Source organism: Theropithecus gelada, chromosome 1, assembly GCF_003255815.1.
Source record: "Theropithecus gelada isolate Dixy chromosome 1, Tgel_1.0, whole genome shotgun sequence".
In the NCBI taxonomy this organism is placed as follows: Eukaryota; Metazoa; Chordata; class Mammalia; order Primates; family Cercopithecidae; genus Theropithecus; species Theropithecus gelada.
The window spans coordinates 215856648-215867858 of NC_037668.1; the positions used below are offsets into that span (position 1 = coordinate 215856648).

The window sequence follows — 11211 nt, forward strand, 5'->3', positions numbered from 1 at the left end:
TTTTTTTTTTTTTTTTTTTTTAACAGTGAAGGAAACAATCAACAAAGTGAAGAGAAAACCCAAAAAATGGGAGAAAATATTTGTAAATTACTCATCTGAAAAGGGATTAATAGCTACATGATATGGTTAGGCTTTGTGTCCCCACTCAAATCTCATATTGACCCCTCTACCCCTCTGGCTGGCTGACCTCTTACTGGGGAGAGATTTATTGGCTCAGGTGTCCAAGCCATGGTGACCTTCACAGATCATAAAGCAGAGAAAGTGTTACTTTTGTTCCTGACCCCTCAGGGGGAAAAAATAAGTTAAGAATGAGCTGTCACATTTACCACCTGAGGTGTTGTCTCAAGTAAATTCTGAGGTTTGGGCCACGCTGGCTCTGGGAAATGCACTAACACCTCCCCCATTCAAATCCAACTTCAGCCTAGTGCTCCTTGACATCAGAAGAGACAGTACACTTTAAGGCAAGAAGCATGAGGGGCAATTCAACCCCTCATTGCCAAATTCTTGCCATATGACTTATTAAGGCCATGAGAGTCTCCTTATAATACTCCCATGTTACCAGAGTAAAAGCCTAATGGCAAGTACAGATTTGTCAGAAATCTTAGAGGATTAATAAATGCAGTTGTTGTCTCCATACACCTCATTGTCCCCAGTCCTTACCCAAGTCCCAGGGATGTGAAAACTGGTTTACATTCTTAGATCTGAAAGATGCATTTTTCTGCATCTCAATGCATCCAGATTCACGATATGTTTGCCTTTGAATGGACTGATCCAGATACTCATTCAGCCTCAAAACGCACCTGGACAGTCCTCTCTGAAGGGTTCTGGGGTAGCCCCCACTTATTTGAAAATTCTCTAGCTAAGGACTTAAGAAATCTACACTGCAAAGGGGCACAATTATTCAGTGTGTAGATGACTTGGTCATTGCTAGCCCAACTAAAGAAGACTTGGAAAATAATACTGTTAAATTGATAAATTTCCTGGGAAGTAGCAGATTTAGGGTATCGCATACAGGGCTCAGATTTTTACTCAAAGACTCAAATACTTGGAATCTGTCTTAACCCCTGGAACTGATCAACATCCCTAGAAGGAAAAAAAGTCTTTTAGTCATCCAGAAGTCCCAGTCCAACAAATGACTGTGGACATTTTTAGGGGATGGCTGGGTACCGCTGCTTATGGGTGCCCAGATCTGGACATGTAGCCAAGCCTTTATATAATACACTAAAAGGGAAAGATTTAGAGATTCTTGAACGTAATGAGAACTGCAAGCAAATCTTCAACACTCTCAAAGAGAAACTGGGCTCTGCTGTAGCCTTGGGAGTTCCCAAGTTGGATGAACCATTTTTAATTTATGTGGCCAAAAAGCAAGGCATAGGCCTTGGGTAATCTTGTCCCCAAACGGGGGAACATTCCAAGGCCAGCAGCCTCCTTTTCTAAGCAGATAGACCAGGTGGCCTCAGAGTGACCTAGATGTCTTAGAGCTGTTGCTGCTACAACTTTCCTAGTAGGCAAAGCTAACAAACTAACATCAGGATAGCCCCTAAAGGTTTTTGACCCCACACCAAGGGAAGGTGGTCCTAGAAGCTAAAGGGCACCAGTGGATAATAGGGGAACATTTATTAAAGTATCAGGCCTTATTGCTAGACACTCCAGACATAACCCTTAAAGTCTGCCAAACCATAAACCCAGCCACTTATCTGCCAGAGTCCATAGGTGCTCCCAGCCTTTCTGGCATACAGGTTGTATTAGTCTGTTCTCATGCTGCTAATAAAGGCTTACCTGAGGCTGGGTAATTTATAAAGGAAAGAGGTTTAATTGACTCACAGTTTCACATGGCCGGGGAGGCCTCACAATCATGGCGGAAGGCAAATGGGGAGCAAAGTCACATCTCTTACATGGCAGCAGGTACAAGAGTTTGTGTAGGGAAACTCCCCTTTATAAAACCATCAGCTGTAATCCCAGCACTCTGGGAGGCCGAGGAGGGTGGGTCACCTGAAGTCAGGAGTTCGAGACCAGCCTGGCCAACATGGTAAAACCCTGTCTCCACTGAAAATACAAAAATTAGCTAGGCATGGTGGTGGGCGCCTGTAATCACAGCTACTCGGGGGACTGAGACAGGAGAATCACTTGAACCCAGGAGACAGATTGCATTAAGCTGAGATGGCACCACTGCACTCCAGCCTGGGCAACAGAGCAAGATTGTGTCTCAAAAAAGCAAAACAAAGCAAAACAAAAAAACCATCGGATCTCATGAGGCTTATTCACTGTCGTGAGGCCAGCATGGGAAAGACCCACCCCCGATTCAATGACCTCCCACTGGGTCCCCCCGACAATGCATGGGGATTACGGGAGCTACAACCGAACATAAGATTTGACTGGGGACACGGCCAAACCATGTCACAGGTTATGAAACAAAGTTATTCTAGCAGGCCAGACTGAAGAGAGATGAGCCCCTTGACCATCCCAAGGAAGAGATGCAAGTTGTTTTATGCATCAGGGAAACAGGAGCGCTAGATATGCTATCATTAGTCAGCACAAGAGAATCAAGGCACAAACCTTGCTGGCCTCTACGTCAGCTCAAAAAGCTGAGTTAATTGAACTTACTAGAGCCCTGCAGTTGGGAAGGGATTTAAAAGTTAACATTGACACTGATTCCAAGTGTGATATTTTAGCGTTTTGTGCTTATGCTGCAATTTGGAATGGGTAGGGACTCCTGACCACCGAGGGCTTTTCCAGACAATATCACTCAGGTTTTGAGTTTGTTAGAATGCTGCTTTGCTGTCAAAAAAAAAAAAAAAAAAAAAAAAAAAAAAAGTGACTCCAATTCACTGCAGATGACATCAAAAGAGAGACTGACCATGTAAAAGGAAATGCTCTCACAGATGCGGCAGCCAAGGCCACTGCACTGAAAGGGGCAATGAAGCTGATGGGCACGCCGGTCAGCACATGTAGAGCTGGGCCAGAATTCTCTGAAGAACTAAACTGGGCCAGGGATTGCAGTTTAGTTCAGGGCCCCTCTGGCTGGCTGACTGATGGTAATAAATTACTAATGCCAAGTACCAATCATAGGAAAGTAATTCACCACTTTCATGATTCTTTTCACCCTAGAAGGATTCTTTGTTTCAGTGAATGTCTCATTCGTTTATGGGGATAAATCTTTTCAAGACACTAAAACAGATGACTCAGCCCTGTAAGCTCTGTGCCTGAAACAACCCAAACAGCCAGCAATTTTCTACTCCTCCAGTTAAACCTGTCCAATACTGAGGAACCTAGCCAGGTGAGGACTGGCAACTCTAATTTACTCACTACCCTTTCTGCAGGGGATTCAAATATTTGCTAATGCTCACTGATACCTTCACTGGTTAATCGAGGCATTCCCCACCCTATCTGAAAAGTGTTTACCGGAAGAAATAATTCCTCAGTTTGGATCATCCAAAAGCCTGCAAAGTGACAGTGGCCCATCTTTCACAGCAGGCGTGTCCCAACACCTATCCTCAGCTTTAGGAATCCAATATCACCTTCACTGTGCGTGGAGACCACGGCCCTGTGGACAGGTGAAAGGCCTAGTCATACTCTAAAGAAGACTCTAGCTAAGTCAGAGGCCTGACTATCCCTAACACCCATAGCTTACTGCGGGTTTGAACTGCTCCAGAGGAAAACTGTTGAGTCATATGGAAGGCCTTTCCTAACCACAGATCTCCTAACAGATGAAAGGATTCATCAATTACAAAATATGCCCTCAGTCTAGGACAGGTGCGAAAGCAATCTGTGAATATGGAAACACGAGGCTTCCCTCCCACAGGGGAGGAAAATTCAGTTTCAGCTCACTAAAGACGTGGAGGGATGTAGTCTTACTAAAGACGTGGGAGGAAGTTCTCCAGCTGAACCGCTTTCCCCAGCCGACCCGCTTTCCCCAGCCTGGAAAGGACCACGGCAAGGTCACCTGAGCTCTCCAACAGATATTAAACGCCAAGGGATTCACAGGTGTGTGGAAGTAAAGCTGTTGCTTATTCTGGGAGCCCAACCCGAGGCTGGGGGAGGTGGGCACGGGTCTATTTCAGTGTTGGTGGAACGCAGGCCCTATCATTGCGCTCCTCCTCCTCGCGTTTCTCCTGCTACCCTAGTCCCGCCTTGGCCATGAGGGAGATCGTGCTCACGCAGGCCGGGCAGTGCGGGAACCAAATCGGCATCAAGGTTGGCGTGGGGGTGGGGGGCCCTTGAGGGCCCAGTGCGGGCCTGCCAGGTGGCTGCGGAAGCTGCTGGCAGTGGCAGGGCGGCGCCCCTGCATTGCCACCCCTGGGCTCCCTGCCCCGGGCCCGGTGGAGCTGGGAGGCTGGCCTGGCGGCCAGGGCGGACCCCCAGGGACCCGGTGGCCTGGGGAGAGGGTGGGAGAGGGGCTGGGCAGCCGCCAGCTCTCTGTCCTGACTCAGCCCTGGCCTGTCTGGCCCCCGTGTCTCTCGCAGTTCTGGGAGGTGATCTCTGATGAACATGCCATCGACTCCGCTGGCACCTACCACGGGGACAGGGACCTGCTGCTGTAGTGTGCGAGGCCAGCGGTGAGACCCCAGTCCTTCCCCCACTGCCCTCCTGGGCACAGTGGCCCTCCCCTCACTGATGCCCTTCTGCCCCCCTCAGGTGGCAGGTAAGTGCCTCGCGCTGTGCTAGTTGATCTGGAGCCGAGCACCCTGAACTCTGTGCGCTCCGGGCCCTTCAGGCAGGACAACTTCATTTTCGGTGAGTTGTGGGTAGAGACTGGGGTGTGGCTCCTTAGCCAGGGCAGCTCAAAGTCAAGGAGTGCCCCCAAGGTCATGGCTGTGGGAACTGTGGAGCCAGGGCCCCTCAACACCTTCCTGTCCTCTGAGTTCTCAATCTCCCTCTCCTCAACGGGCTTTGGGAGCAAGGCCCAGGTGTCTGCCCGAGGAGAGGAGCTGCTGATGTAACCTCCCTGCAGGGAGCTGAGTGGGGGCCGTGGCTGCTGCTTTCCTTGGGAATGGGCAGGAGCCACCTGCAGCGAGGTCTGTTGTTAGGCTGTCTCAGGTTTGGCTCCTGACTTAATTTCTTTCCTTCTTTTTTTTTTTAAAATTTTTTATTATACTTTAAGTTCTGGGATACATGTGCAGAACGTGCAGGTTTGTTACATTGGTACACATGTGCCATGGTGGTTTACTGCACTCATCAACCCGTCGTCTACATTAGGTATTTCTCCTAATGCTGTCTCTTCCCTCTTCCCCCACCCCCTGACAAGCCCTTGTGCCTTATGTTCTCCTCCCTGTGTCCATGTGTTCTCATTGTTCAACTCCCACTTATGAGTGAGAACATGCAGTGTTTGGTTTTCTGTTCTTGTGTTTGCTGAGCATGGTTTTCAGCTTCATGTCCCTGCAAAGGATATGAACTCATCGTTTTTTATGGCTGCATAATATTCCGTGGTGTATATGTGCCACATTCTTTATCCAGTCTATCACTGATGGGCATTTGGGTTGGTTCTAAGTCTTTGCTATTGTGAACAGTGCCGCAATAAACATGTGTGCATGTGTTTATATAGAATGGTTTATAATCTTTGGGTATATACCCAGTAATGGGATTGCTGGGTCAAATGGTATTTTCTGGTTCTAGATCCTTGAGGAATCGCCACACTGTCATTCACAATGGTTGAACTAATTCACACTCCCAACAACAGTGTAAAAGTGTTACTATTTCTCCACATCCTCTCCAGCACCTGTTGTTTCCTGACTTTTTAATGATTGCCATTCTAACTGGCGTGAGATATCTCATTGTGGTTTTGATTTGCATTTCTCTGACCAGCGATGATCATTTTTTCATGTTTGTTGGCTGCATAAATGTCTTGAAGTGTCTGTTCATATTCTTTACCCACTTTTTGATGGGGTTGTTTTTTTCTTGTAAACTTAAGTTCTTTGTAGGTTCTGGATATTAGCCCTTTGTCAGATGGATAGATTGTAAAAATGTTCTCCCATTTTGTAGGTTGTCTGCTCACTCTGACAGTTTCTTCTGTGCAGCAGCTCTTTAGTTTAATCAGATCCCATTTGTCAGTTTTGGCTTTTGTTCCTATTGCTTTTGGTGCTTTACTGGCTTAATTTCTGACAGGGGTGCTGCTGTCCTGTAACTTTAGGGGAGGGGGTCCACCTGCTCCATGTGTACGGTGAATGGTGCTTTCACCTCACGCATGACACTTGGCCTTTTTTGCATTGTGGCAGTGACCACTGCTGAGCATATACCTGGCCGTCGAGTGACTGGCTATACTGTCTTACAGGTCAGAGTGTGGCCGGGAACAACTGGGCCACGGGGTACTATCCAAAAAGTGAGCAGCTGATGGAGTCGGGGATGGACACTGAGGCGGGAGGCTGAGAGCTGTCACTGCCTGCAGGGTTTCCAGCTGGCCCACTCCCTGGGTGGGGGATGGGTTCCCTTCTGCTCAGTAAGATGCAGGAAGTACCCAGATAGGATCATAAACACATTCAGCGTCCTGCCCTTGCCCAAGGTGTCAGACAGCGTAGTGGGGCCCTACAATGCCATCCTCTCAATCCACCAGCTCATAGAAAATGCACATGGAACCTTTTGTATTGATAACAAAGCACTGTACAATATTTGTTCCAGAACCCTACAACTGCCCACACCCACCTATGGTGACTTGAATCACCTGGTACCTGCTACCATGAGTGGGGTCACCACATGCCTGCGCTTCCCAGGCCAGCTGAATGCTGACCTGCACAAGCTGGCCAAGAACATAGTCCCATTTCCCCGGCTGCTCTTCTTCATGCCTAGCTTTGCTCCACTGACCAACTGGGGCAGCCGGCAGTTACCAGGCCCTGACGGTGGTTGAACTTATCCAGCAGATGTTTGATGCTAAGAATGTGATGGCTGCCTGTGACCCCCGTCATGGCTGCTACCTAACGGTGGCTGCCATTTTCAGAGGTAGCATGTCCATGAAGGAAGTAGATGAACAGATGCTCAATCTTCAAAAGAACAGCAGCCACTGTGCTCATCGGCTCCCTCACAATGTACAAACAGCCGCCTGTGACACCCCACCCAAGGGGCTAGAAATATCAGCCACTGGTATTAGCAATAACACGGTCATCTGGGAGCTGTTCAAGCGTATTATGGAGAAGTTCACAGTAATGTTTAGGTGCAAGACCTTTCTCCACTGGTATACATACGAGGGTATGGATGAGATGGAATTTACCGAGGCCGAGAGCAACGTGAACAATCTTATGGCAGAGTACCAGCAGTGCCAGGACACCACGCCGAGGAGGAGGAGTTCAAGGAGTCTGCTGAGGAGGAGGTGGCCTAGCAGCTTCTCTTCTGGGTAAAGGGGGGAAGCACTGTGGATTCTTTAGTGTGTTCTGATAGCCATGTGTCACTACGCAATTTTTCTTTGTGTCTTTATATCTCCTTCTGTTGAACTTTAAAGCATTTTCATAGTATGTGATTTTACCTGATAAAGCATCCTTACGGCATCTGGTTTCACCTCCTACTTCTTTTCTATTGGCCCTCTGGGTGCCGCTGCCAGATGGGCAGAGAGGTCCTGCAAGGCTGCAGCTGTCTTGGGCTTATCACATGCCCAGGAACAAGCATTCCAGTGGCTCCAGGAGGGGTCAGCATGGGCTGTGGACATGGCAGGAAGGCTTCACGTGAACCTGAGGCTGCCCTGGGCTTTGGGCAGCTATGTGGTAGGAAACCTGTTCCTGAAGGCGAGCCTTGGCTTACCCCATGTACCGAACTTCCAGGGGACCAGTTGGCCCTCTGTTTCTGGAACTTTAGAAGTGGTCAGTGAGCCCAGACAATGTCCTCAACGTCCCACCTTAGGGTAGGAATGTGGCCAGACAGCTGGCCCTGAGCCGGCAACAAAGAGTGAGCAAGTAGGGCCCCAGGCACCCCTCACCATGATGGCCTGTGTGTGTCCGTGTGGCCTCATTCTCTTAATGAGGTGGGCATGGGGTATCTGGCAGGGACTAGAGGGCAGGAATCAAGCCCACTGTGTACTCACAGGCACTGAACCCCATGGAGAAGGGGATTAAGCCCTGGAGGCCACAGATGCAGTTGCTGGGGCTGTGTGTTCGGGGCAGTCTCTCTCCAAAGGCACAGGTGGGGTTTCTGGGCAGGACCTGAGGAGACGGGCAGGTGCTCACAAGTGCTGTTTCCCCCAAATGGCAACCAGTGAGGAGAAAAATGCCCAGTGGAGGTCTGACCCGCCCCAGTCTGGAGGGCCGATGCTCTCTGGAAGGTTGGCTACTGACACTGTCTCTTGTCTCCCTGTCCCCCACTCCAAAATCTCAGGGCAAAAGTAACCCGAGACTGTCAGGATGAGACTGGTGAGGGCGGCACCTTTGGGGATAGACCCGTTAGCCCTGCAAAATCTCCTCCCCAGGCTTCTCAAGGAGCCTGGACTTCAAGGCCTGCTTTGGGGAAGCTGTCAAATAAGAGATGTGTGTGAGCTGGGTGCTGGGCACCACCAGGACAGTGCTCTTCTACCTGGCTCTTGCAGAACTCATCCATGGCCTGTGTGATGTTCTCTTGGTAATTCCCCCCACCCCCATCACACAAAGATGAAGCCAGCATAGCCTGGGGATGGGCAGACATTACGGGTTCCACCCCAGGTCCCCTGGGCCTATCCACCTGCCTCTGGTGTGTCAGGGAAAATGGGTGAGGCTCCTTTTTGTTCTCTGAATGTTTGCAATGGCCCATTGGGCCAAACGGGAACAGGCAGGCAGGGGAGTACCTCATCTTGAAGTAGCTCCTGGAAGCAGCTTGGAGGTGGGGGAGATTCCCCTCTACTCCCCCAACCTGTTCTCAGAACAGGAAAAGGGGCCTCTGTGACTGCCTTCCTCAGTGGCTGTCACCCTCCGAGGGGTGTCCTTGCCCAGCCCAGGTGTACACCTGCCTGAGATGGCATTGCGTGGATCTGGTTGGGAAGGTTCACCTACAGTGACCACTGGACTCTGCCCACACCTAGTGTCTCCACTCTCCCATGGGGCCCGATGTTCCCCCTCCAGTGGTACAGCCAGAGTGGCAGAGAGGGCAAGTCACTGCTGTGGTTCCCACCGGGGTCTGAGTGGGGGTCAGGCTTGGCATCCATGTATTTCCCAATTACTTGGTTCCATCTGGGGGCTTCATGGACGGTGATGATCTTCCAGGCCTCTTTTTCATATGCCAGCTGCAGGCCCGGGCTTCCCAAGTTTCTGGAGTCCCCCTTGCAGCCTGGCAACCATGGCGGGTAGTGGGGGAAGGTCACTAAGCCTACAGGCTCTGGGTATGTTCTGTACCCCTGGTGGCCCCTGGTTGTTGACCACCTTGGGTGAGAGTCAGCTTAGGATCTCAACATTCTTATAGGACTTCAGGACTGTATAGACAGGGACCCAGGAGGGAGCAGGGGCTGGGACTGGCAGCTAACCAGTATAGTGGGGGTCATAGGGCTCAGTTTGGTCCCAGCAGGGATTTCAGGGAGGCTTGGATTTGCTGAAGGCCTTGGACAAGCTTGGGCTTGGATATAGGAGCAACATGGAGCAGGGGCCCTTATGCACGCTGGAGTCTTTGAGTAGTTGCACCCTGGTGCGTCTATAGGTGTTCCCCACCTGGAGCGCAGCTATGGATAGAAGCTGGTATAGCTGTGGAGGGAAGAGGAGGAGGTGGCAGGATGAGTCTCCAGGGCAGCCCCAGCAGCCAGGCAGGGACTCTGCAAGTGAGACACAGATCCAGCCTGTGGCCACTTAGCAGCTGTTTGGCCGGCTGCAGATCACCTGACCTCTGCTCACCAGGACGTGGGGGTTGCAGTAGCACTTACCTTCTGGGACTTCTGCAGCTTGAGGAGGCAGCACACACCACAGGCTGAGAATGTACCCGACTCAGGCAAGCTTCTCCAACAGTACCACATCAGATTAACATCCAACCTGTAGAGGACACCATCAAATCTCCCCATCCCTCATTCCAACTGTAAGAAAAGGGAGTGTCTGTCCTGGGGGAGTAAGCACAGGTATGTTTATCCAGTGGGCACATGGCCCAGGTTGGGGAAAGGTCCTTGGATACATGCTGGTTTCACCAGGAATCTGGGGTGGGTTTGGCCAGGACCCCTGTGTGCCAGGAGGCCAGTAGCCCCCTGCATGGGACAGGACTGGGAGGTGGGTGGGAGGGCTGAGCTTTGAAGGGAGTCATTAGTTGGCCTCATGGGAAGTGGTGCAGGTGGTTGTTGGTGGTTCAGTCTTGCAGGGCCTGTGTGATCACCCAAGGAGTACGAATTGCCTGTTTAAAAAAAAATTGCCAAAACTGATGCAAGCTCATCAGTTGAAAAGGTGAGTAATGCTGACAGTCGGCTTCACCTGCCCCTTCCCCAGAAGTAACTGGTGTTCAGAGGTGGATTTGGTTCCTTCCCAGCCTTTCCCTTTTGCATGTAGCTGTGTGCATGTACTTAGGTGTGTACACACACATGTTCCCTGGAGGGGTAACTTCTTTTATTTGGGAGGATAACTAGTGAGGCAGCCTGGCATTTGCTTATTTTGTCTTTTAAGCGTGGAGCACTCTATGAAAAGGGCATCGGGTACTTCCTAGCTGGCCTCTGCCAGCTATTTGGCTGTCCCATTTCTGCCCTTCACAGGCATGGTGGCCACCTGGTGTGACATTCAGCAGCCTTGTTTGCAGCTAGTATGATGAGATGAGTGGATCAGATACCTTATAAAATGGAAAAGCGCACAGCATGCAGAGAAAGGATAAACAACCATGTGTGTACTGCTCTGCTAAAGTCCACATCACATGACTCCGATGACAAACCTTTTTTCACCTAACATTTGGGCTCTGAGAAAGGGCATTTATGTTTTACTTTTACTTTTTTTTTTTTTTTTGAGATGGAGTCTCACTTTGTTGCCCAGGCTGGAGTGCAGTAGTGCGATCTCGGCTCACTTCAACCTCCGCCTCCTGGGTTCAAGCGATTCTCCTGCCTCAGCCTCCCGAGTAGCTGGGACTATAGGCGCCTGCCACCATGCCCAGCTAATTTTTTATATTTTTAGTCAAGACAGGGTTTCACTATGTTAGCCAGGATGGTCTCGATCTCCTGACCTCATCATTCACCCTCCTCAGCCTCCCAAAGTGTTGGGATTACAGGCGTGAGCCACCGCGCCTGGCCTTACTTTTTATTTATAACAGAGTTAGAAGAAATACTACCATGCTTTCTATTCCATTATCCTCAACTTGCACTGTACCCCCTCT

At 50.2% G+C, this 11211-nt stretch overlaps 1 pseudogene; it reads left to right on the forward strand.

Annotated features, from left to right (window-relative positions):
- Nucleotides 1–4134: 4134 nt before the first annotated feature.
- LOC112612164 lies at nt 4135–7306 on the forward strand (annotated as a pseudogene).
- The last annotated feature ends 3905 nt before the right edge of the window (nt 7307–11211 follow it).